This window comes from Ambystoma mexicanum, chromosome 10 (assembly GCF_040938575.1).
Source record: "Ambystoma mexicanum isolate Mex_15411 chromosome 10, UKY_AmexF1_1, whole genome shotgun sequence".
In the NCBI taxonomy this organism is placed as follows: domain Eukaryota; kingdom Metazoa; phylum Chordata; class Amphibia; order Caudata; family Ambystomatidae; genus Ambystoma; species Ambystoma mexicanum.
The window spans coordinates 1,625,691,545-1,625,714,760 of NC_090932.1; positions in this window are offsets into that span (position 1 = coordinate 1,625,691,545).

Sequence of the window (23,216 nt, forward strand, 5' to 3'; positions counted from 1 at the left end):
TAGACAATTGCTACAGTCACAAGCCGGACAGACCCCATTACCCGCATCAGGGGCAAATCTTCCTTCAACATCCTCTATGAATCCAGTGCAGATCAACCTACCTGGGAATGTACCTCTGGCTCCGCCCGAACGATTTTCTGGTGACCCAAAGAGGTTTGCAGTATTTATTAATCAGTGCCGGTTGCATTTCTTATGCCGGCCAGCAGCATTTCCAACTGATCAAGCTAAAGTAGCTTTCGTGCTTTCGTACCTTAGTGGCAATGCGGCAGACTGGTCGATCCCTCTAGTTAATCAAGATGATCCGGTTCTCCATGATTTTCAAGCTTTTCAGCTCAGTATGGAAAAACTGTTCGCAAGACATTCACAGGGGCAGGCCTTGGACAATGAGTTTCTTTCGTTGCGACAGGGTAATCAAGACCTTTTGGCTTATATTGCGTCTTTCAACAGACTGATAGTGGAAACTCAATGGCCTGAGGACAAAAGGATTACGCTGTTTTATAGAGGTCTACGTGGAGAGCTCAAAGATGTGTTAGCCCAAGTAGTGAATCCCCCGCAAGACTGTTCGGACTATATAGACTTAGTCGTTCAAATAGATCACAGACTGCAGAACAGGAAGGCCGATCGTTCCAAGTTTGATGCTCGAGTATTTTCCAAACCACCAACTCCTTCCAAAGGAGTAGACTCCCGGGAACCCATGCAAATAGGGGGCCTGAAAGGACCACTAACACAAAAGGAGCGGGAAAGGAGAAAACAGTTGCAACTATGCCTCTATTGCGGAAACTCAGGGCACTTTCTTCGAGACTGTCCGGTGAAACCAGCCAAGAAGGCAGTAGGAGCTGCAGTTACCAAGGTTACAAACTCTGAGCAGGGAAACGACCTTGCCCGACAAGAATAGAGGTCCTCTTGCCGAGCGTTAAAACCAGTTCCGTGACCTCGCATTTCGTGATACCTATGGTCCTCATTAGCCCTGATCATCCGGATCGATTACATGCGATTGAAGCTTACGTCGACAGCGGTGCCATCGGCAATTATGTGGATCATGAAATGGTTTTGAGGATGAATCTAACTCTTTGTCCCAAGGCTGTAAAGGACGTCATTACTACGGTGGATGGTACGGACCAGTAACGCATACCACTCAAGGAGTGACGCTAGTAAGTCAATATGGACACCATGAGAAGATCGTGTTCGATGTGATCAAGGCCCCTCAGTTCCAGATTATTCTAGGAATACCTTGGTTAGAGAAACACAATCCTCAGATCGATTGGCGAGCAAGAACGGTTCAGTTTCCAGAATGTGTCTCTACTTGTCACCCTCCACCTGGTGTTGCACTGGCAGCAATTTCTTCGGAGACTCCCCAGTTACCTCCCGATTACCTAGAATTCCAAGATGTTTTCCGGAAGGATCAGGCTAACTCTCTACCTCCTCATAGGTCTTATGACTGCCAGATAGACCTGATACCTGGATCTACTCCTCCTTGTAGTAGAATTTATGCCCTCACCGAGCCTGAGAACCTTCACCTCCGACAATACCTGGATCAATACCTAGCGAATGGGTTTATTCGTCCTTCCAAGTCCCCTGCTTCTTCAGCTTTGTTCTTCGTTCCAAAAAAGGAAGGGGACCATAGAACTTGCATAGATTATCGCGCCCTGAACCAGATCACCGTTAAGAATAGATATCCGTTACCTTTGATCCCTGAACTCCTGGACCAAGTCAGAAAAGCATGCATATATACAAAGCTGGATCTTAGAGGAGCCTACCACTTGGTACGAGTAAAAGAGGGCGATGAATGGAAGACGGCCTTCCGCACTAAGTATGGGCTATTTGAATATCAGGTCATGCCCTTCGGACTTTGCAATGCCCCGGCCGCCTTTCAATATTTTATGAACGATGTCCTCAGAGAGCTCATAGATGTATGTGTTGTTGTTTACATTGACGACATCCTCGTTTATTCTTCATCGGAATCTGAACATCGGAAACACGTGAAAATGGTCCTCGAGAGGTTGCGTCAACACAAACTTTTCGCTAAATTGGAAAAATGTGTTTTCAACGTGACTGAAGTTGAATTCTTGGGATTCATATTATCACATAGTGGAGTGCGTATGGATTCAAAGAAGGTCGATGCAATTCTCAAATGGCCATCACCATCCTCCGTAAAAGGTGTTCAAAGCATGTTAGGCTTCGCTAACTTTTACCGCAGGTTTATCCCCGAATTCTCTCGAATAGTCCAGCCCATCACCGCCTTGCTAAAGAAAAACAAACGTTTTGAATGGTCTACCGAGGCGGAACAAGCTTTCCAGAATTTGAAGACTAAATTTATCTCTGCACCGATTTTAAAACATCCTCGCCCCGAACGCCCCTACATCGTTGAAACTGATGCTTCGAGCCTTGCCATGGGGGCAGTTCTATCACAAAAGGACCCAGTAACCAATCAGTTGCATCCCGTGGCATTTTGGTCCCGCAAATTCTTGCCTCCTGAGTGTCACGCTGCGCGCACGCGCACCACTTACCTGTTCTGGGGTCCCGGTTCTTCGGCCGCGGAGGTCTCCCTCATGGAGACTGTATCCACGCTGGCGTCTTTCCTCGCGACGTCCCGCGGTCCGGGCCGGCTCCATGGGCGCGGCCATCTTGAATGTTCTGCGCATGCGCGGATCGTCAGTACCCGACGTTCTGCGCATGCACAGTAGCGGGAGCTTGCGTTCCAGGCCTCGCCTTGGCCCCGGACTATAAAGAGGCTCTGCACACACGGAAACATGCGTCTCAACGTGGTTTTTTCCGTGTGTGCGCTGCTGGAGCCCTGCTTGTCTCTGCCTCCAGTCCCCTTCCTGTTTCTGCTTGCCAGTCCTCGCCTGCTTACTTGCCTCCTCCTTTGGGTCCCAGTCCCAGTCCTTCCTGCCCTCTGCTCTGCTCCTTAGCCCTCGCCTGCCCCCTGATTCTGTTGCTGGGGTTTTGCTGGCCAGCCTGGGCTATTATCTTACCTTGCTCTTACTTCTTGGAGGGATCCTTCCCTGGGTGGGCTTCTCCTCCCTCCTACTCTCTTCTCTTGTGTTGTGCCCTGCCGGTACCCTGCCTCCTCCTGCTTGTGTTGTGCCCTGCCGGTACCAGTGCCAATAATCTCTGTGGGAGCACTGAAGACCCGTTTCTGGAACGTCATACTGGACTCAGCTTGGCCTTCTCTGTCAGTGGTTACACTGTCCCAACGTCACGCTAATACAGAGAAGAGCTCCTCGTGGCGTTGGGAGCTGATTCAGTCCCATCCTGTCGTTTATTGTCAGGAGGGGGTTGGGTCGGTTCCTAGCGTTGCACTTTCCTCGGCTGTGATTCATCGACATACTGGCAGCCTCAACTCAGCGCTCTCCAGGAAAGAAAGGTAACTCAAGCTCTCGTGACGCCTCGTATAACAGATTGAGACGCCTATCCACCAGTCTCGACATGGATGACCTGCGGGAAGTACGTGATGAAATGCGAGCCATGCGCCTTGAGATGTCTGCCCTTCGCCAGGAGAACGACACCCTCCGTCAGGCGATGGAGCGGGGTGTGAATGTACCTCCACAACCCGAGAATTCCATGGCCTACACAACCCCCATGAAGTTCGATGGTGATCCACGTCAAGTAGCGGAGTTTTGTACCCATTGTAGGATCCATTTTCAGTTTCGATCGAGTCATTTCAACCTAGACAAGGCAAAGATTGGTTACATTCTTGGAAATCTGACTGGCAATGCTCTTGCCTGGGCCGCTCCCCTGGTTTCCTCCAACAGTCCCTTGTTAGGGGATTTCGCTGCCTTTGAGAAGGCCTTCCTGGATGTCTTCAAGCCGCCAAATTTGGCAGCCATGGCCCAGAATCAGCTAATGGACATTAAACAGGGATCTGGAGACATCATACACTACATTAGTCGGTTCCGACAGCTAGCAACTGACTCCAAATGGCCTGAAATCACTCAGAAAACGTTCCGCCGTGGATTGCGAGATGAGTACAAGGACGAATTGCTACATATTCCTGAGCCAGAAACATTACCCGCATTGTTGGAACAGGTCCTCCGCATTGATCACAGGTTGGCCGAAAGACGAAGTGAACGTCGCCGAACAGACCGATACCACCCGGGGCCCTCGGTACATCCTCCAGGATCGACTACCGCTACCGACGTGGGACCCGAACCTATGCAACTGGGAGCCATTCGTGGACCATTGTCTGAAGCGGAAAGGAAGAGAAGGCGCCGGCAAAACCTGTGTTTGTACTGTGGAGGTTCCGGCCATTATTTAAGCACCTGTCCGCTACGTCCTTTGAAGAAACAGGAAAACTAACGGGCCCGCTGTATGGTGAGAAGGCAGCGGCGGTGTCATGATCTCTGCTTCCAAAAGGTCAGGGTTTTCCCAACTCCCTTGGAAGCAGATCCATAACCCAGGTTCTGAGGGCCAACCAGTCCCAATTGGGACCTTTTGGACCCAGTCCTGGCGCCAGTGGCACCAGGCTCATAAATATGCCCAGCGCTGGAAGCGCCGGGCTCATAATGCTTGGGTGGACTTACCTGCAGCAGACCATGCTGCTTACTTGCCTGCCAGCTGAGCCTCTGATCCTCTTCTGTTTGGAACTACTTTTCCTGTTGGGTGGGGCAGGAGCCACTCCCTAGATTCAGAACACTGGAACTCTTCTGGAAAGCAGGAACTCTTTTCTTACCAAGGCGTGGCTGTGGAAGGAGACACCTAAGCACTACAGGAGGCTATTTAAACCACACCCGGTGGATGAATCTTGCTTTGCGTTATTCTGCATCCTCTGCAGCAGAACGCTCATCGTGTCTTCTGCATCGGATCCTGGGCCTAAGGAAAAAGGCTTACCATCCTGAATCCAGTCTTCAGCAACACCTATAAAGACAAGAAAGAACAGGTTAGCATTCCGGCATCTGAAAGACAAAGGCTTACCTACTCTTCGTGCGCTCCGGAGGTCTTCACACTGCATTCCGGCATCTGAAAGACAAAAGCGTACCAACTCTTCGCACGCTCTGGAGGCCTTCGGCGCTGCATCCTGCATCTGAAAGACAAAACAAGGTGCGTTTAAAGACATTGGGGAACTTTAATACTCACGTGCCATTACTCTAACCCAGTGGGTATTCCGGCACCCTGCAGCCGCTCCGAACTCGTACCTGCAAAATAAAAGACAGTTAGAGCGCATCGTGAAGCAGGCAACAAGGGCTTACTTATGTGCTTCCAGGCGCTTCTATTCATCACACGAACTCCATCTTCAACTCACTTCAGCCCGTCATCCGCCATCGCCGGAACCTGCAAAACAAGAGACATCATTACTAAAGACTTTAAAGACAATAGAATTACTCGAAACTTACCGTTCGTGCAGTAAACGACGGACAGCAGTCCTCTGAGGTCAAGAGGCCTGCGCTACCGATCCAGTGAAGAAACTGGTTACAGCACCCTGCCCCGAGGCAGATGGAGAGCTCGGCATTCACTTACCTAAGGTGAGAGCGTTAACCTTTGGGGGTCTACAGGAGAGCAAAAAAGGAAAGAGATAGGGACACCCAATAACCCCAGTTCATTAATCCCATATTTTCTATCTGCAGACATCTTACTCTTGAAGTCAGGCATACAGTGTACAGAGGTCCAGCCCAAAGAGCCAACCGGGTGCTACACATCACCATTGAAGATACGGTAGTCGCCCAGTCAAGACCGGCACCTCTGCGAGAATCAGGTGAGCGTTACAGAACGCAAAGCCTACCGCAAAACTCTCGCCCAGGCGCTATGGAAACCTCGGATACTGACCACCTAGCCCGGTTACTTGGGGAACTAAGGGCGGAAGTGCATGCAGCTCGTCAGGAAACGAATGCTCTAAGAAGGGAACTAATTATTTCCAAGGAGAGAACAGACCGTCTTGCTAGACAATTGCTACAGTCACAAGCCGGACAAACCCCGTTACCCGCATCAGGGGCAAATCTTCCTTCAACATCCTCTATGAATCCAGTGCAGATCAACCTACCTGGGAATGTACCTCTGGCTCCGCCCGAACGATTTTCTGGTGACCCAAAGAGGTTTGCAGTATTTATCAATCAGTGCCGGTTGCACTTCTTATGCCGGCCAGCAGCCTTTCCAACTGATCAAGCTAAAGTAGCTTTTGTACTTTCGTACCTTAGTGGAAATGCGGCAGACTGGTCGATCCCTCTAGTTAATCAAGATGATCCGGTTCTCCATGATTTTCAAGCCTTTCAGCTTAGTATGGAAAAACTGTTCGCAAGACATTCACAGGGGAAGGCCTTGGACAATGAGCTTCTTTCGTTGCGACAGGGTAATCAAGACCTTTTGGCTTATATTGCATCTTTCAATAGACTAATAGTGGAAACTCAATGGCCTGAGGACAAAAGGATTACGCTGTTTTATAGAGGTCTACGTGGAGAGCTCAAAGACGTTTTAGCCCAAGTAGTGAATCCCCCACAAGACTGTTCGGATTATATAGACTTGGTCGTTCAAATAGATCATAGACTGCAGAACAGGAAGGCCGACCGTTCCAAGTTTGATGCTCGAGTATTTTCCAAACCGCCAACTCCTTCCAAAGGAGTAGACTCCGGGGAACCCATGCAAATAGGGGGTCTGAAAGGTCCTCTAACACAAAAGGAGCGGGAAAGGAGAAAACAGTTGCAATTATGCCTACATTGCGGAAACTCAGGGCACTTTCTTCGAGAATGTCCGGTGAAACCTGCCAAGAAGGCAGTAGGAGCTGCAGTTACCAAAGTTACAAACTCTGAGCAGGGAAACGACCTCGCCCGACAAGAATAGAGGTCCTCTTGCCGAGCGTGAAAACCAGTTCCGTGACCTCGCATTTCGTGATACCTATGGTCCTCATTAGCCCTGATAATCCGGATCGATTACATGCAATTGAAGCTTACGTCGACAGCGGTGCCATCGGCAATTATGTGGATCATGAAATGGTTTTGAGGTTGAATCTAACTCTTTGTCCCAAGGCTGTAAAGGACGTCATTACTACAGTGGATGGTACGGAGATAGCCTCCGGGCCTGTAACGCATACCACTCAAGAGGTGACGCTAGTAAGTCAAGATGGACACCATGAGAAGATCGTGTTCGATGTGATCAAGGCTCCTCAGTTTCAGATTATTCTAGGAATACCTTGGTTAGAGAAATACAATCCTCTGATCGATTGGCGAGCAAGAACGGTCCAGTTTCCAGAATGTGTCTCTACTTGTCACCCTCCACCTGGTGTTGCACTGGCAGCAATTTCTTCAGAGACTCCCCAGTTACCTCCCGAATACCTTGAATACCAAGATGTTTTCCGGAAGGATCAGGCTAACACTCTACCTCCTCATAGGTCTTATGACTGCCAGATAGACCTGATACCTGGATCTACTCCTCCTTGTAGTAGAATTTATGCCCTCACCGAGCCTGAGAACCTTCACCTTCGACAATACCTGGATCAATACCTGGCGAATGGGTTTATTTGTCCTTCCAAGTCCCCTGCTTCTTCAGCTTTGTTCTTCGTTCCAAAAAAGGAAGGAGACCTTAGAACTTGTATCGATTATCGCTCCCTGAACCAGATCACCGTTAAGAATAGATATCCGTTAACTTTGATCCCTGAACTCCTGGACCAAGTCAGAAAAGCATGCATATATACAAAGCTGGATCTTAGAGGAGCTTACCACTTGGTACGAGTAAAAGAGGGCGATGAATGGAAGACTGCCTTCCGCACCAAGTATGGGCTATTTGAATATCAGGTCATGCCCTTCGGACTTTGCAATGCCCCGGCCGCCTTTCAATATTTTATGAACGATGTCCTCAGAGAGCTCATAGATGTGTGTGTTGTTGTTTACATTGACGACATCCTCGTTTATTCTTCATCGGAATCTGAACATCGAAAACACGTGAAAATGGTCCTCGAAAGATTGCGTCAACACAAACTTTTCGCTAAGTTGGAAAAATGTGTTTTCAACGTGACTGAAGTTGAATTCTTGGGATTCATATTATCACCTGGCGGAGTACGTATGGAGTCAAAGAAGGTCGATGCAGTTCTCAAATGGCCATCACCATCCTCCGTAAAAGGTGTGCAAAGCATGTTAGGCTTCGCTAACTTTTACCGCAGGTTTATCCCCGAATTCTCTCGAATAGTCCAGCCCATCACTGCCTTGTTAAAGAAAAACAAACGTTTTGAATGGTCTACCGAGGCGGAACAAGCTTTCCAGGATTTGAAGACTAAATTTATCTCCGCACCAATCTTAAAACACCCTCGCCCCGAACTCCCCTACATCGTGGAAACTGATGCTTCAAGCCTTGCCATAGGGGCAGTTCTATCACAAAAGGACCCGGTAACCAATCAGTTGCATCCCGTGGCATTTTGGTCCCGCAAATTCTCGCCTCCTGAAATCAATTACACGATTACTGACAAGGAACTTCTGGCTATCAAGTCTGCCTTTAAGGCTTGGCGGCATTATCTGCTTGGGGCCTAACACACCGTTACTGTGATTACGGATCACCGAAACCTGCAATATTTGAAAACCGCAAAAGCCCAATCCTCTAGACAACTCCGTTGGGCATTATTCTTCGCCGAGTTCGACTTCATAATTACCTATCGACCTGGTACAAAGAACGGTAAAGCTGATGCCCTTTCTCGGATGGGAGTGGAAGAACACTTGATCAACCCTAAACCTGTACCAATCATTCCCGAACAAAGAATTCTGGGTGTAATCGCCACAGAATCCATAGAGGAAGTTAAGGATAAAGCCAGGCAACTTGTAACTCCAGCAGACATACAGAATTGGCATCTGCAGGGAAAGGACTTTGCAGTAAAGGACAACTTATTGTATTTCCAAGAACGATTATACCTACCCAGCACAGATTTACAGAAAAAAGTAATCTCCTGTTATCACGATTCTTTAATGGAAGGTCATCCCGGTATGGCCAAGACCTCAGAAAAGATCAAGCGCTACTTCTGGTGGCCGTCTTGGAAAAAAGATATCAGAGACTTTATAATGTCCTGTGGAGTATGCGCCCAAAACAAGAGTCAAAAGGAAAGACCAGCAGGCCTCTTACGCCCTATTGACATCCCACCTCGCCCTTGGCATACGCTTTCTATGGACTTCATCACCGATCTACCTCCATGCTCCGGATACAATACGATTCTAGTAATCGTGGACTTATTCTCCAAGATGGCGCATTTCATTCCGCTCAAAGGCTTGCCAACAGCAGCAACTCTGGCCCGAGAATTTCTCGAAAACATCGTCCGACTACACGGTTTTCCTTCGGTTCTAATTTCGGATCGAGGTAGTCAATTTATTTCTCATTTTTGGCGAAGTTGCTGTCGGTCGGCTCAAATTGATGTGAGACTATTGACCAGTCACCACCCTCAGACCGACGGACAAACCGAGAGGACCAATCAAACTCTGGAACAGTATTTACGCTGCATGCTGCAACAAACTGAAAAAACTTGGAAAGACATCCTTTGGATAGCCGAACATGCCTACAATAACTCTGTCCATTCGGGAACTGGGAAAACACCGTTTTTTCTTTTGTACGGCAGTCACCCTCGAACCTCGGAGTTGGATCCCCTCCAAGATCTTGAAACACCAGCAGTAGACTACCTGCATTCTACAATCACCCAAGCCTTTAAGGAAGCTGTTTCTCACCTTCAAAGGGCTAAAGAACAATACAAGAAAGGAGCAGATCAACATCGGAAGGAAGCCCCTCAATATCAAGTAGGGGACCAAGACTGGTTATCCACCAAATATCTACCTCTAAAAGGGCCACGCACGTTCAACCCAAGATACCTTGGTCCCTATTCCATCACTACCATAGTAAACCCAGTAGCGGTCAAGTTGGACTTGCCCCCGCACATGATGATATATCCGGTCTTCCACGTCTCTCTATTAAAACCCGTGCAACCTCAAACCCGACTAACTAAATCTCCAAAACCCATCCTAGTTGATGGAGAACTCGAGTTTGAAGTCAAAAGCATTCTGGACTCCAAGATCTCCAAATCTAAACTATTTTACCTAATTGACTGGAAAGGCTACGGCCCCCAAGAGAGATCCTAGGAACCTGCTGAATATGTCCACGCTCCTCGCCTAATCAAAAGATTTCACCGAACATTTCCTGACAAGCCAAAACCCCTGGAGAAGCCCGGTTTGGGAGGGGCCTTGAGGGGGGGTACTGTCATGATCTCTGCTTCCAAAAGGTCAGGGTTTTCCCAACTCCCTTGGAAGCAGATCCATAACCCAGGTTCCGAGGGCCAACCAGTCCCAATTGGGACCTTTTGGACCCAGTCCTGGCGCCAGTGGCACCAGGCTCATAAATATGCCCAGTCCCAGCGCTGGAAGCGCCGGGCTCATAATGCTTGGGTGGACTTACCTGCAGCAGACCATGCTGCTTACTTGCCTGCCAGCTGAGCCTCTGATCCTCTTCTGTTTGGAACTACTTTTCCTGTTGGGTGGGGCAGGAGCCACTCCCTAGATTCAGAACACTGGAACTCTTCTGGAAAGCAGGAACTCTTTTCTTACCAAGGCGTGGCTGTGGAAGGAGACACCTAAGCACTACAGGAGGCTATTTAAACCACACCCGGCGGATGAATCTTGCTTTGCGTTATTCTGCATCCTCTGCAGCAGAACGCTCATCGTGTCTTCTGCATCGGATCCTGGGCCTAAGGAAAAAGATTTACCATCCTGAATCCAGTCTTCAGCAACACCTATAAAGACAAGAAAGAACAGGTTAGCATTCCGGCATCTGAAAGACAAAGGCTTACCTACTCTTCGTGCGCTCCAGAGGTCTTCACACTGCATTCCGGCATCTGAAAGACAAAATCTTACCAACTCTTCGCACGCTCCGGAGGCCTTCGGCGCTGCATCCTGCATCTGAAAGACAAAACAAGGTGCGTTTAAAGACATTAGGGAACTTTAATGCTCACGTGCCATTACTCTAACCCAGTGGGTATTCCGGCACCCTGCAGCCGCTCCGAACTCGTACCTGCAAAATAAAAGACAGTTAGAGCGCATCGTGAAGCAGGCAACAAGCGCTTACTTACGTGCTTCCAGGCGCTTCTATTCATCACACGAACTCCATCTTCAACTCACTTCAGCCCGTCATCCGCCATCGCCGGAACCTGCAAAACAAGAGACATCATTACTAAATACTTTAAAGACAATAGAATTACTCGAAACTTACCGTTCGTGCAGTAAACGACGGACAGCAGTCCTCTGAAGTCAAGAGGCCTGCGCTACCGATCCAGTGAAGAAACTGGTTACAGCACCCTGCCCCGAGGCAGATGGAGAGCTCGGCATTCACTTACCTAAGGTGAGAGCGTTAACCTTTGGGGGTCTACAGGAGAGCAAAAAAGGAAAGAGATAGGGACACCCAATAACTCCAGTTCATTAATCCCATATTTTCTATCTGCAGACATCTTACTCTTGAAGTCAGGCATACAGTGTACAGAGGTCCAGCCCAAAGAGCCAACCGGGTGCTACACATCACCATTGAAGATACGGTAGTCGCCCAGTCAAGACCGGCGCCTCTGCGAGAATCAGGTGAGCGTTACAGGCGGGCCGTCCTTTTGGATCAGACCTTCCTCCGATGCATTCAGTGCCTTTATTGGTCTTAGAAGTAGGTATCGCCTGGCAAGGGAAATGCATGAAGACCCGGGCCCTTTTGGATTGTGTTGCATCGGGTAATTACATCGATGCCTCGTTTGCAGCATCTAACGGGATCCAGTTGCACCGCAAGGAACAGCCTGCGGTGGTAGAGGTGATCGATGGTACCCTCTTGTCTTCTGGCCCGGTGTGCCAACATTCTGATCCACTATGGCTATCAGTGGAAGGGCATCTAGAACGGATCTCATTTGATGTCATCAAGTCTCCCTCTTTTCCGGTGGTACTCGGTCTACCATGGCTGCTCTATCACGACCCTCAGGTCAATTGGACTTCCAGAACCCTGGTCTTTTCCGCTTCCCGTTGTCCTCGGGAATGTCGTCTTCTTGAAACCTTTCCAACTGCTTTGGGGTCAGTGGGGTCTCCAGCCCTTACGACCACCTTTGATTGTCTATGTGTCACTCAGTCTGTACCGCAGGAATATGCTGGATTCCTTAAAGGGTTTTCTAAACCAGAGAGCATTCCGCTACCGCCTCACAGGCATTTTGACTGCTCCATTGACATTCTACCAGATGCAGTAATTCCCCATGGCAAAGTTTACTCCTTGACGCAAACAGAAAAGGGGGTCCTACATGAATACATTCAGGAGTGCCTTGGTAAGGGCTACATTGTACCGTCTAAATCCCCTGCGGGTTTTCCGCTGTTCTTTGTCAAGAAGAAGGAGGGTACTTTGCGCCCTTGTATCGATTACCGGCAATTGAATGAGATCACGTGCAAGGACAGGTACCCCCTACCACTCATCCGGAACATCATTGAGTCTCTAAAGTCTGCCCGGATCTTCACCAAGTTGGATTTAAGAGGGGCTTACCACTTGGTGCGGATAAAAGAGGGTGATGAGTGGAAGACAGCCTTCAAGACTCCCTTTGGACACTACGAGTATAGGGTAATGCCCTTTGGACTTTGCAACGCCCCGGCCGTCTTCCAGCGATTCATGGATGTTGTCTTTTCGGATCTTGTTGGAGTTTCAGTGTGGGTATATCTGGACGATATACTGGTTTTTTCCTCTACTCACATGGATCACGTCACGCACGTTCAGGAAGTGCTACGAAGATTAGCCGCCAACCATCTGTACGCCAAGGTTGAAAAGTGTCAGTTTCATCAGGAAAGCTTAGAGTTTCTGGGCTATGTTATCAACAGCACGGGAGTACGGATGGGCCCCACGAAGCTACGAGCCATACAGGAATGGAAGCAGCCCCATGACATAAAGTCACTTCAACGATTCCTGGGCTTCGCAAACTTCTATCGACGCTTCATATCTAATTTCTCTCACCTTACCACCATGCTAACTCGCCTGACTAGCAATAAGGTTCCCTTTTTCTGGGATTCTCTGGCTGAAGCGGCTTTTCGAGATTTGAAGAAATCCTTTACTACGGCTCCAATTCTGAAACATCCGGATGATGAAAGACCGTTTGTAGTCGAAACCGATGCTTCAGACTTTGCAATTGGTGCGGTCCTATTACAGCATGATTCGGACACAGAGACGGAACATCCTGTGGCATACTTCTCACGGAAGCTAACACCCAGCGAAAGAAACTACGCTGTCATCGAGAAGGAACTTCTAGCAATAAAAGCAGCCTTCGAGGAATGGCGCCATCACTTGCTGGGAGGTAGATATTCGGTGGAAGTACGCACGGATCACCGTAACCTTCAATTCTTACGTTCCTTGCAATGTAGAACCTCCCGGCATGCTCGTTGGGCCTTTTTCTTCTCTCAGTTTGATTTCGTGGTGACATACATACCTTGTTCACAGAATATAAAGGCCGACGCCCTGTCTCGTTCTTTGGAGAATGACATCGAAAGAGCCAAGAGCCCAGAACCCTTGATTACCTCGAAGCATTTTCTGTCGATGTTGACTCCTTGGCTTCATCAACTACTAGATGCCACCCAGATGGATCCCTCCAGGTCTCAAATACTGCAACGTACTGATGTCAGTGAACGAAACGGTTGCTTGTTCTTTAAGGATCGCCTGTACGTTCCCACATGGGACCTTCAGAGGATTGTCCTACAAAATAATCACGACTCCGTTGTTTGTGGTCATCGTGGGGTCAAAACCACTCAAGAACTGGTTGCACGGCAATTCTGGTGGCCCGGATGGGCCAAGCAGGTTAAACAATACGTGGATTCCTGCCCGGTATGCGCTCAAACCAAGATACCTCGCAAGAAACCTCTTGGCTTTCTGCAGCCAACACCTGCACCACCATACCCATGGCATACTATTGCCACGGACTTTATAGTCGAACTACCACTCTCGGGTGGGCATACTTGTCATGATCTCTGCTTCCAAAAGGTCAGGGTTTTCCCAACTCCCTTGGAAGCAGATCCATAACCCAGGTTCCGAGTGCCAACCAGTCCCAATTGGGACCTTTTGGACCCAGTCCTGGCGCCAGTGGCACCAGGCTCATAAATATGCCCAGTCCCAGCGCTGGAAGCGCCGGGCTCATAATGCTTGGGTGGACTTACCTGCAGCAGACCATGCTGCTTACTTGCCTGCCAGTTGAGCCTCTGATCCTCTTCTGTTTGGAACTACTTTTCCTGTTGGGTGGGGCAGGAGCCACTCCCTAGATTCAGAACACTGGAACTCTTCTGGAAAGCAGGAACTCTTTTCTTACCTAGGCGTGGCCGTGGAAGGAGACACCTAAGCACTACAGGAGGCTATTTAAACCACACCCGATGGATGAATCTTGCTTTGCGTTATTCTGCATCCTCTGCAGCAGAACGCTCATTGTGTCTTCTGCATCTGATCCTGGGCCTAAGGAAAAAGGCTTACCATCCTGAATCCAGTCTTCAGCAACACCTATAAAGACAAGAAAGAACAGGTTAGCATTACGGTCTTCAGTGACCTGGTCCATCGGCTGTCACCAACGCCTCGCGCTGCATTCCGGCATCTGAAAGACAAAGGCTTACCTACTCTTCGCGTGCTCCGGAGGTCTTCGCACTGCATTCCGGCATCTGAAAGACAAAAGCTTACCAACTCTTCGCACGCTCCGGAGGCCTTCGGCGCTGCATCCGCATCTGAAAGACAAAAGAAGGTGCGTTTAAAGACATTGGGTAACTTTATTACTCACGTGCCATTACTCCTTCCCACGCCGAACCCAGTGGGTGTTCCGGCACCCTTCAGCAGCTCCGAACTTGTACCTGCAAGATAAAAGGACAGTTAGTGTACATCGTGAAGCATGCAACAAGCACTTACTTACGTGCTTCCAGGCGCTTCTATTCCTCACACGGGTTCCATCCTCAACTCACTTCAGCCCGTCATCCGCCATCGCCGGAACCCTGCAAAACAAGAGACATCATTACAAAAGACTTTTAAAGACATTTGAAATACTCGGAACTTACCGTTCGTGCAGTAAACGACGGACAGCAGTCCTCTGAGGTCAAGAGGCCTGCACCCTTATCCAGTGAAGAAACTGGTTACGGCACCCTGCCCCGAGGCAGATGGAGAGCTCGGCGTTCACTTACCTAAGACATCTTACTCTTCGAGTCAGACATACAGTGCAAAGGTGTGTTAGACATCACCTTTGAAGATACGGTATTCGCCCAGTCAAGACCGGCGCCTCTGCGGGAATCAGGTGAGCGTTACAATTGCACCAATGATTCCACCCAGAGTCGAGGTGTCCTCACTATTATACACAGAAGCCTTAAATTCTCATGCTCCCACTCACGGATAGACCTGCAGGGGAGATACGTATTGATCCACGGCAGGCTGCAAAAATCAAGAGGTAGTCATTCTGAATATCTATGGACCGAACATTGACGACCCAGATTTTTACCTGCACCTGGCCTCTGTGCTGGAGAGCTATCCCCTGGTTCCTATCTTATGGGGTGGCGACTTTAATACAATCCTAGGCGTCAACCTGGACAGATCAGGCACCAGACCGCGCCAGCTCTCTAGTGCAGCCCACTCTGTTCTGACAACACTCCCTCGGCTGGCTGTTGTAGACGCCTGGTGTCTCATGTACCCCGATTCCCGCTCATACTCTTATTATTCCTCAGTGCACGACTCACACTCTAGAATAGATAGGTGCCTCTCCCATCTGGCGACACTCCCTAGAACTCTGTCCGACCACTTGCCTGTGACCATCTCACTGAACTGGGGGCACGACTACAATAGAATGAGACAATAGAGGTTGAGGCCCCATACGCTACTTGATCAGGTCTTCGCCTCTGAGCTTGACTCCTCTATTGAGGAGTTCTTTGAGGTCAACACTAACTCTGTGTCATCACAAGCCACCCTCTGGGAATCCTTTAAAGCATATATTAGAGGCATCGACATCTCCAAAAGCAGGAGTATCCTGAAGGGAATCCGCTCTGACATCACCAGCAGCGAATCGTCCCTAGCTACCTAGAGTCTCAATATGCCCAGGATCACTCCCTGAAACTCTGGCACTCCTGGGGTCGGAACTAGACATTTTTCGCAGCCTAGGCGAACGCGAGGTCAAATTCTTAGATAGCCCTCACTTGGTAAGGAAGTATGGCGAGGGAGAGCGACCGGCCGAGTACTGGCCAGACTGATCCGCCGGGAATTCGGAGCCCCTAACATACCGGCGATGGAGAGACCCGATGGAACGTTGGCCACGTCACCACCAGACATCAACTCAGAATTTATGTCATTCTACTCCTCCTTATACTCTAAAGTTGATGGTCCCCAAATATCAGAAATAGACTCCTATTTAGACAACCTCCCTCTCTCATTCCTTGCCCCGGACGCCAGTGCCTCCCTTGAGAGACTGTTCACTCCTGAAGAGCTTATGGAAGCTGAATCGTTGGCATTGGGCAAGGCCCCTGGACCTGACGGCCTCCCCATTGACTTTTATAAAAGATTTAAATCGCTCTTAGTCCCATACCTGCTGGCCCTATGGGAGGAGGCATGCAAGGAAGGCATACTCCCCCCTCACTCCGTGAGGCGATGATAACCGTCCTCCTCAAAACTGGTAAACCCCCCACCCAGTGTGGCTCATACCGCCCCCTTTTGCTAATTAACTGCGATGTCAAGATATATGCCAAACTACTAGCTACCCGATTAGCCGCATTCATGCCTCACATCATTCACCCTGATCAAGCGGGTTTTGTCCCCGGCAGATCCACATCCCTGAATCTGAGAAGGCTCTTCAATGTGATCAATCTGATCGGTCCAGGGGTGCAGGCAGTAGCGGCCACCTTAGACATGCAGAAGGCATTTGACTCAGTGTCGTGGGAATATCTGTGGCGAGTCCTGGAGAAATGCAAATTTGGTCCCAACTGCCACACCTGGGTTAAACTGTTATACACCAACCCATCGGCCAGGGTCTGCACAGAAGACAGATGTTCCGACCCCTTCCAGATAGCCAGAGGAACACAACAGGGTTGTCCCTTTTCCCCGCTAATATTCGCAATAGCCATGGAACCCTTTGCTGATATGATGCGACAGGCACACTCTCATAGAGGCTTGCGTACTGCAGGCCAATCCGATATTGTCTCCCTCTATATCCGCTCCCCAGAAACCAATCTCGCCCTGATCCTGCAGGATGTGGTACGTTTTGGACACATATCCGGACTGAAAGTAAATTGTTCTAAATCTCTACTATTCCCTCCTACAGATTGCACACAACCCCCCACCGACCTAGGGGGATTCACATGGTCCCAATCCAGCATCACTTACCTGGGGGTCCGGGTGTCCCGACACTCGGAGCAGCTTCGAGAGGACAACTACCGGAATGACCTGACGAACCTAGCTATCAAAACTACTAGCTGGAACAGACTGCCCATCTCCTTGGCGGGTCGGATAGGAATTCTTAAAATGGTGGTGCTGCCCTAACTCCTTTACCGATTCACTAACCTCCCCTTGTGACCAGGTGATGAGTTCTTTCGTTCACTACGCCATATAACCAATACCTTCCTATGGCATTCTGGCGCAGACCGACTCAAATTGACAACACTGACCGCCCCAATGGAGTTGGGCGGATTTGGCACCCCCGACTTCACCAGGTTTTGGTTGGTAGCTCAGTCCCAATTCGCCTCCTACTGGTTCAACACCACAGACCCCCCCCGACGTTCGGCTCGAGAAACTGATGGTCAGCAATCGTATAATTGGCTCCCTTATCCTCAAACCCTCCCCAGCGGACCCAGTTGCTAGTACCTCCCTGGCCCTCACCAAGATTTAGAAACTGATAGACACCCCACACCCGTTCTATGGTGACCTTCCACTCTGGAACTTCTTCCCTGATGTCCCATACAGCCCACAATCCATTGTATCCCGATGGGCTGACGCAGGCTTCTTGGCTCTCTGCGATATTTATGAGCAGGGCATCTTTCTTGAATGGGCGGATCTCCCACTGCCTCTAAAGCGGAAGCCATCAGCATGGCTACAATACTCCTCGCTCCGGAAAAATCTCAAAGCCAGATACCCCAGCTTCCCCACAATCCCACCTGATGAGACCATACTTGCGGAACTGTGTTCCTTCGATTCCTTTAGAGGGAAAATATCAAGGCTCTATAATCTACTTCAAGCCAGAGCTGCCCCCTCCTTTACTAAACTGAGACAGAAGTGGGAAGAGGACCTCGAAGTTGAGATCACTGATGAGCGCTGGTCCCGAATGTGCACACGCACCCACAATGTGTCCTACAACTCTCGTTTTAAATTAATACAATTTAAAGTGTTGCATAGATATCACCACACTCTCGATAGATTACACCACATGTTAACTGAGCTTCCGTCCAGCTGCCCTAGATGTGGTTCTGACCGAGCCCCCTACATTCACATGATCTGGTCCTGCCCGTGGATTGCACAATTCTGGTCTGAAATATGCTCAACATTATCAACCATACTGGATCACACGATAGACCCATCTGCAGCACCATGCCTTTTCCATGACTTCCCACAGTTGGGACGTGACTCAAGGAAGCTGGCTGGACTCTGCATGAGACTGGCTGTGCGCTGCATCTTGATGAACTGGCTTCAGCCCAGGACACCCACATATGCACAGTGGCTCAGGACAGTCACATGGGTGCACGATACAGAGGAGGCCTGGGGTATACGGCAACATCCTGCACTCGAGACCTAGGGACATCTGGCGGAAATCTCGCACTTATATGTCCAACATTACCTCAAACCTCACAACCCTCCCTCTCCCCCCACTAGTGCCTGCTGGTGAAACGTGACTCTCAATCCTTATAGCAGGAACATCACCCTGCCCCCACTCTTCCTCGTAATGTAACTGAAATGCTAGCACTGTACTGTAATGTATGCTTTGTGTAAAAGTTCATTTTGCTGTCTACATATTGATCATCTCTGTGATTCCATGTGTTGTCAAGTCAAATAAATAATGTTTTTTTTAAAAAAAAGGAAATGCTGAGTAGCATAAATATAAATGACACTCACCACTCTTGTTGGGATGCAAGTGCAATGTCCCAACCGTGGAAATAGGTTTAAGCTGCGTAAACTGTATTAGCAAGAAGAGCTGGTCATTTAGTGTCAGTATTTTGCCGTTTGGTTTGGCAAATGTGTTATTTGTAGTTGGCTTTGACATATTTTAGAGAGCCTCAAAGGGCCTTACATGACGTAAGAAGGAGCAACAATGTAATAACGTTGCTTATTATATTTAGAGGTTTAATAGGTTTGCATGTTGTAGTATTGATTGATGCTGTGCTTTGGTTGCACTAGGGAAATCTTAGCATATGCTGTTTTATTTTATATTCAGGTAAGCTTTTGACAGGCAGTGTCGTAAATGTCGTACTTTAGTAACACAAGGGATGTGTGCCGCAGTAGCAAGAGTTCCACCATTTTGGATTAGGCCCTGTTAGAAGTTGCTGTTTCTAGTAGTTGGAGAATGGCCGTACGTCTGATCTTTTGCTTTGTCCATTTAATCCGGGTTTATGCATCCTTTTCCCCCCAGCGAATGATCAGACAGACAAGGTTAGGGAAGAAGGAAGATGCGCAGTGCAGATTGCAATTAATCGAGTCAGGTTGAACAGCTCACATGAGCTGGGAACGTAATGTTGGTTTTGGATGATTCAATTAGTGCTACAGCTGTGAAGAATGAATCTTATGAGAACAGGGCCTGGTGTCGGGCACTGGCAAGGTGTCAAGCTGGGTTTGACGTAAAAGCACCCCAATTGAAAAGTGGCCCCTCCATTTGAACTACAGGTTTTTGATTGACTAGAGCAAATATATAAAAGAAATTAATCCCCTTGACTGTGTTTTTTTAAATAAAGCATCTGGTTCCCAAGTGTAAGGGAGGCATGGTATCACAAGTAGACACTGACACAAGAGTTGCAAATTTCAAGACCTTTATTTTTAAATAGAAGGGGTTCGGAAAAACTCCTGTCTGGCCCTTTAACTAAGATGAGAGTAATCTCAAACATCAAATAATAAAGAAACAGTCATAGTCCGTCTTAGTCAAACAATAAAGGCATATACTAACACATACCTAATGCCTGCCCTCACGCCAATACACTGTAATGTGAATCCAGGATATGTATCTACAAAAGGAAAAATCAGTGATGAAACGAAATGTCAGAATGGCAATATAAATCAGTATTCTCGTCCCCACGTTGCATAGCATGGGGTTTGGTGGAACACTTGATAGACGAACACACTTTGGCTTGCGAACACAGGCAGCTGGCTCTGCCCTCCAGAGCCTTCTTGGCCATTCAAGTCTCTATCACAAGTTCACGGGTTTAAACTCTTGGGTTCCTCTCACCCAAGTCAAGGTCATCCTTCAAGCTTCTACACAGTTTTAGCAGAAAAGTTTCTAAGTATAGTATTTGATCACAGTTCACTATAGGTTCCCCTTCAATCGGGCGCAAACCTTTTTCTCCTTGGTGGGGTTCCCTTCCCCGAACTTTCTTCACATTCCACCCTATTGGCTTAGTTGGGCTGAAACCTCCTTTCTTATTTTGATTTCCTGCCGAAGCCGTTAGAAACTGGGAGGATATTTGCTCTCACCTCCACATGACCACTTCGACCCTCCTTTCTTTCTTTACTTCGACTTTACATATTTTCCTTCAGTTCCAATGTCTTTTGGGAAATGTATTTGTTACATATGACTTGCTTTTCAAACGGGTCTCTCTCAGTCAGGCTCAAACCCTCCTTTTTACTTTCACACACAGGTCTCCCTTGGTCGGGCTCAGCCCCTCCTTTTACTATCACACACGGGTCTCACTCAGTCGGACTCGTTCTCTTGCCAAATTCAACAAAAAAAAAGTTCAACAGTTCTTGAGCTTTTCATTTAACACTCATCTCTCACTTCCCACTTCCTCTACAGCTTAAAAACATTTCACAGAGATTTTTGATTGGTCAATCTCACTTCGCTGGAACACTCTGCTACTTTGTATTTCGTATTCACATTTCTTAACAATGGATTCACTTTCGCAGCTCATCATTGCTTGTGTAACCTTCATCCCTCGGATACCGTTGCAAGCATTTCAATTAAACACAGACCTGGCTTTCTTTGCTTCCTTCAACTCACCGGTCATGTTAAGATGCTTTCCGTCTTTCGTGACTTTGATTTAGGAGTCAAGGTTGCTACCACTGCCGCTTCTGCACCGCCCCAACTCTGGTGGCTGGTAACCTTGTGGCTCTTGGAAGACTCTTTCTCCCTTCCAGCTGGGCTGTCGTGCACAATCCTCACAGCCTTTTGGAAATAACGATCTCTCGTCCGGAGGGGGGAGTTCTCTGGCTTCCTGCCTCTTCGGATTAACCCCTCGTTTTGACGCTCTCCTTCGCCTGGTTCGCCATAGCCCTGGAGTGACTGCTTCGTCTCGTGCACCGCCTTGCTCAAAGTGTGTCTCAGTGTTCCACCTTTTAACCATGTGGGACAGTTAATAGGTATTAGGTGTGCGTGATTTAAGTCAAGTGCCTGACCCTGCCTGTTCTCGTTATAGGGACATGTCCAATGTATTGCATGGGTGGTAATCCTTTCAGCCTTAGATCTCCTCTTCCTCAGCTCAGTGTTTGTGTAGAAAAGGGGGGTGGATCTGCTAGATTGGAATATCCCAAGAAATAGGAATGGATAGGGGTATTGGAAAGAGGGGATAGTGCATCTCGCCATCATATGTCCCTCACCCCTCCCTGAAGACCCCTCACCCAGGTGATACTCTCACACTTGTCCACCCCCAGGGTCTGGATCCAAAGGTGATGGTCCTGCCCTGGCCACCTGTGCAAGTGATCCCTGGGGTCTGGGCAGTGAAGCACCCTCTGGTTTTCACAGGAGAGAGATGGAGTAGGAAGCATGCTAAGGGTACAACGTGTTATCAGACAGGAGTCACAAGAGGTGATTCCAAAAGAATACAGCTGCATGGTCAAAGAAGCCATTTGGGAGTGAAAAATTGTCTGGTCCCATCAGGATGCCCTTGTATTACTAAGCGGGGTTGACCTCATTGTTCACACTAGCTACCTGATTGGGTCCTCTCAGGGGTATGCACATCATGAGTTAGCCAAAGTTGCCTTAACCAGTAAGGAGGGTCATTATTGCAACAATTTACCAGAGTATAGTGGACCAATCACATTACAGTGTTTTATGCTGACTGCACAATTGGGTTATCTTGGAAGGGGTTGTATTTAGATATGTAAGGCCAATGAGGTGATCAACTATGGGGGATGTTTACATTTCTGTATAGGTGTTAGCCAATGGGGACTGTGAGTTTATATTGTATCTGATATGCTTTGCTTATGCTAATTTGCGGTTTACCACTATAAAAGATGTAACTTGAAATGGACGTGTCCTACGGGACTGACGAGATTCCCGGACGTACTTGCATGTACTAAAACTTAGTTATTCCTGCAAACTGTGCACTTATTTGGAGTGATTTCTTTATCGATTGGTTTTTGGTCCTACCCTATGAAATTTGGTGACCCTGCCGTGATTTCAGATCCTCTGTGAGCCTTGGGGCTTCCCCACGCACACATCCTGGGTTGCGGCGCCCATCTGCAGTGACTAGTTTACACTCTGAAGGTGGTTATTTAGTTGTGTTGATAGGGTTTGTGGTGTGGTGCTGTGAGTGTGTCAATAATAGCGTTTTTAAGGGAGGCATGGTTTGGATTTTGAGTTGTGGCAAGAGGGAGTGGTATTGTTGGGGCATTGCAGGGTTTTTGGAGCAAGACGTCACTGGATCAGTGATAGGTACACCTAGGGCTTTAGATAAGGTTGGATATGAGTACTTCATTAGAACATATGGGTGTAGTGCTGCCTCGGTATAGGGAAACAATGTTGAAGTATTATCGTGAGTGGGTCCAGGGGACTGAAGGAATTTTTTTTTTAAATCTTGGCCTGAAGAGGGTACAAACAGTATAGCGGTTGCTGAACATATGTATACTTATTTGGCATCAAATTATGAAGGAAAAAAATTAAAAAGTAAGCAGGACATACTCAAATCATGGAAAATGTTCAAAGATTTAGATAACACCCCTGATGACAGCAAGGAGAGCAAACATCAAGCACAAACAGACATCGTCACCCCTGCCGCTGCACCTCCTTATGGGTGCTTTAATTTACAGTCCGCCGTGGGATACACCAACCCCCAGTATGTGCACCCCACCGAGCCAAGGCAGGGGGAGAGCCAGAGATTCTGCCACAGAGAACTGCATGCCCCAATAGTGTAGAT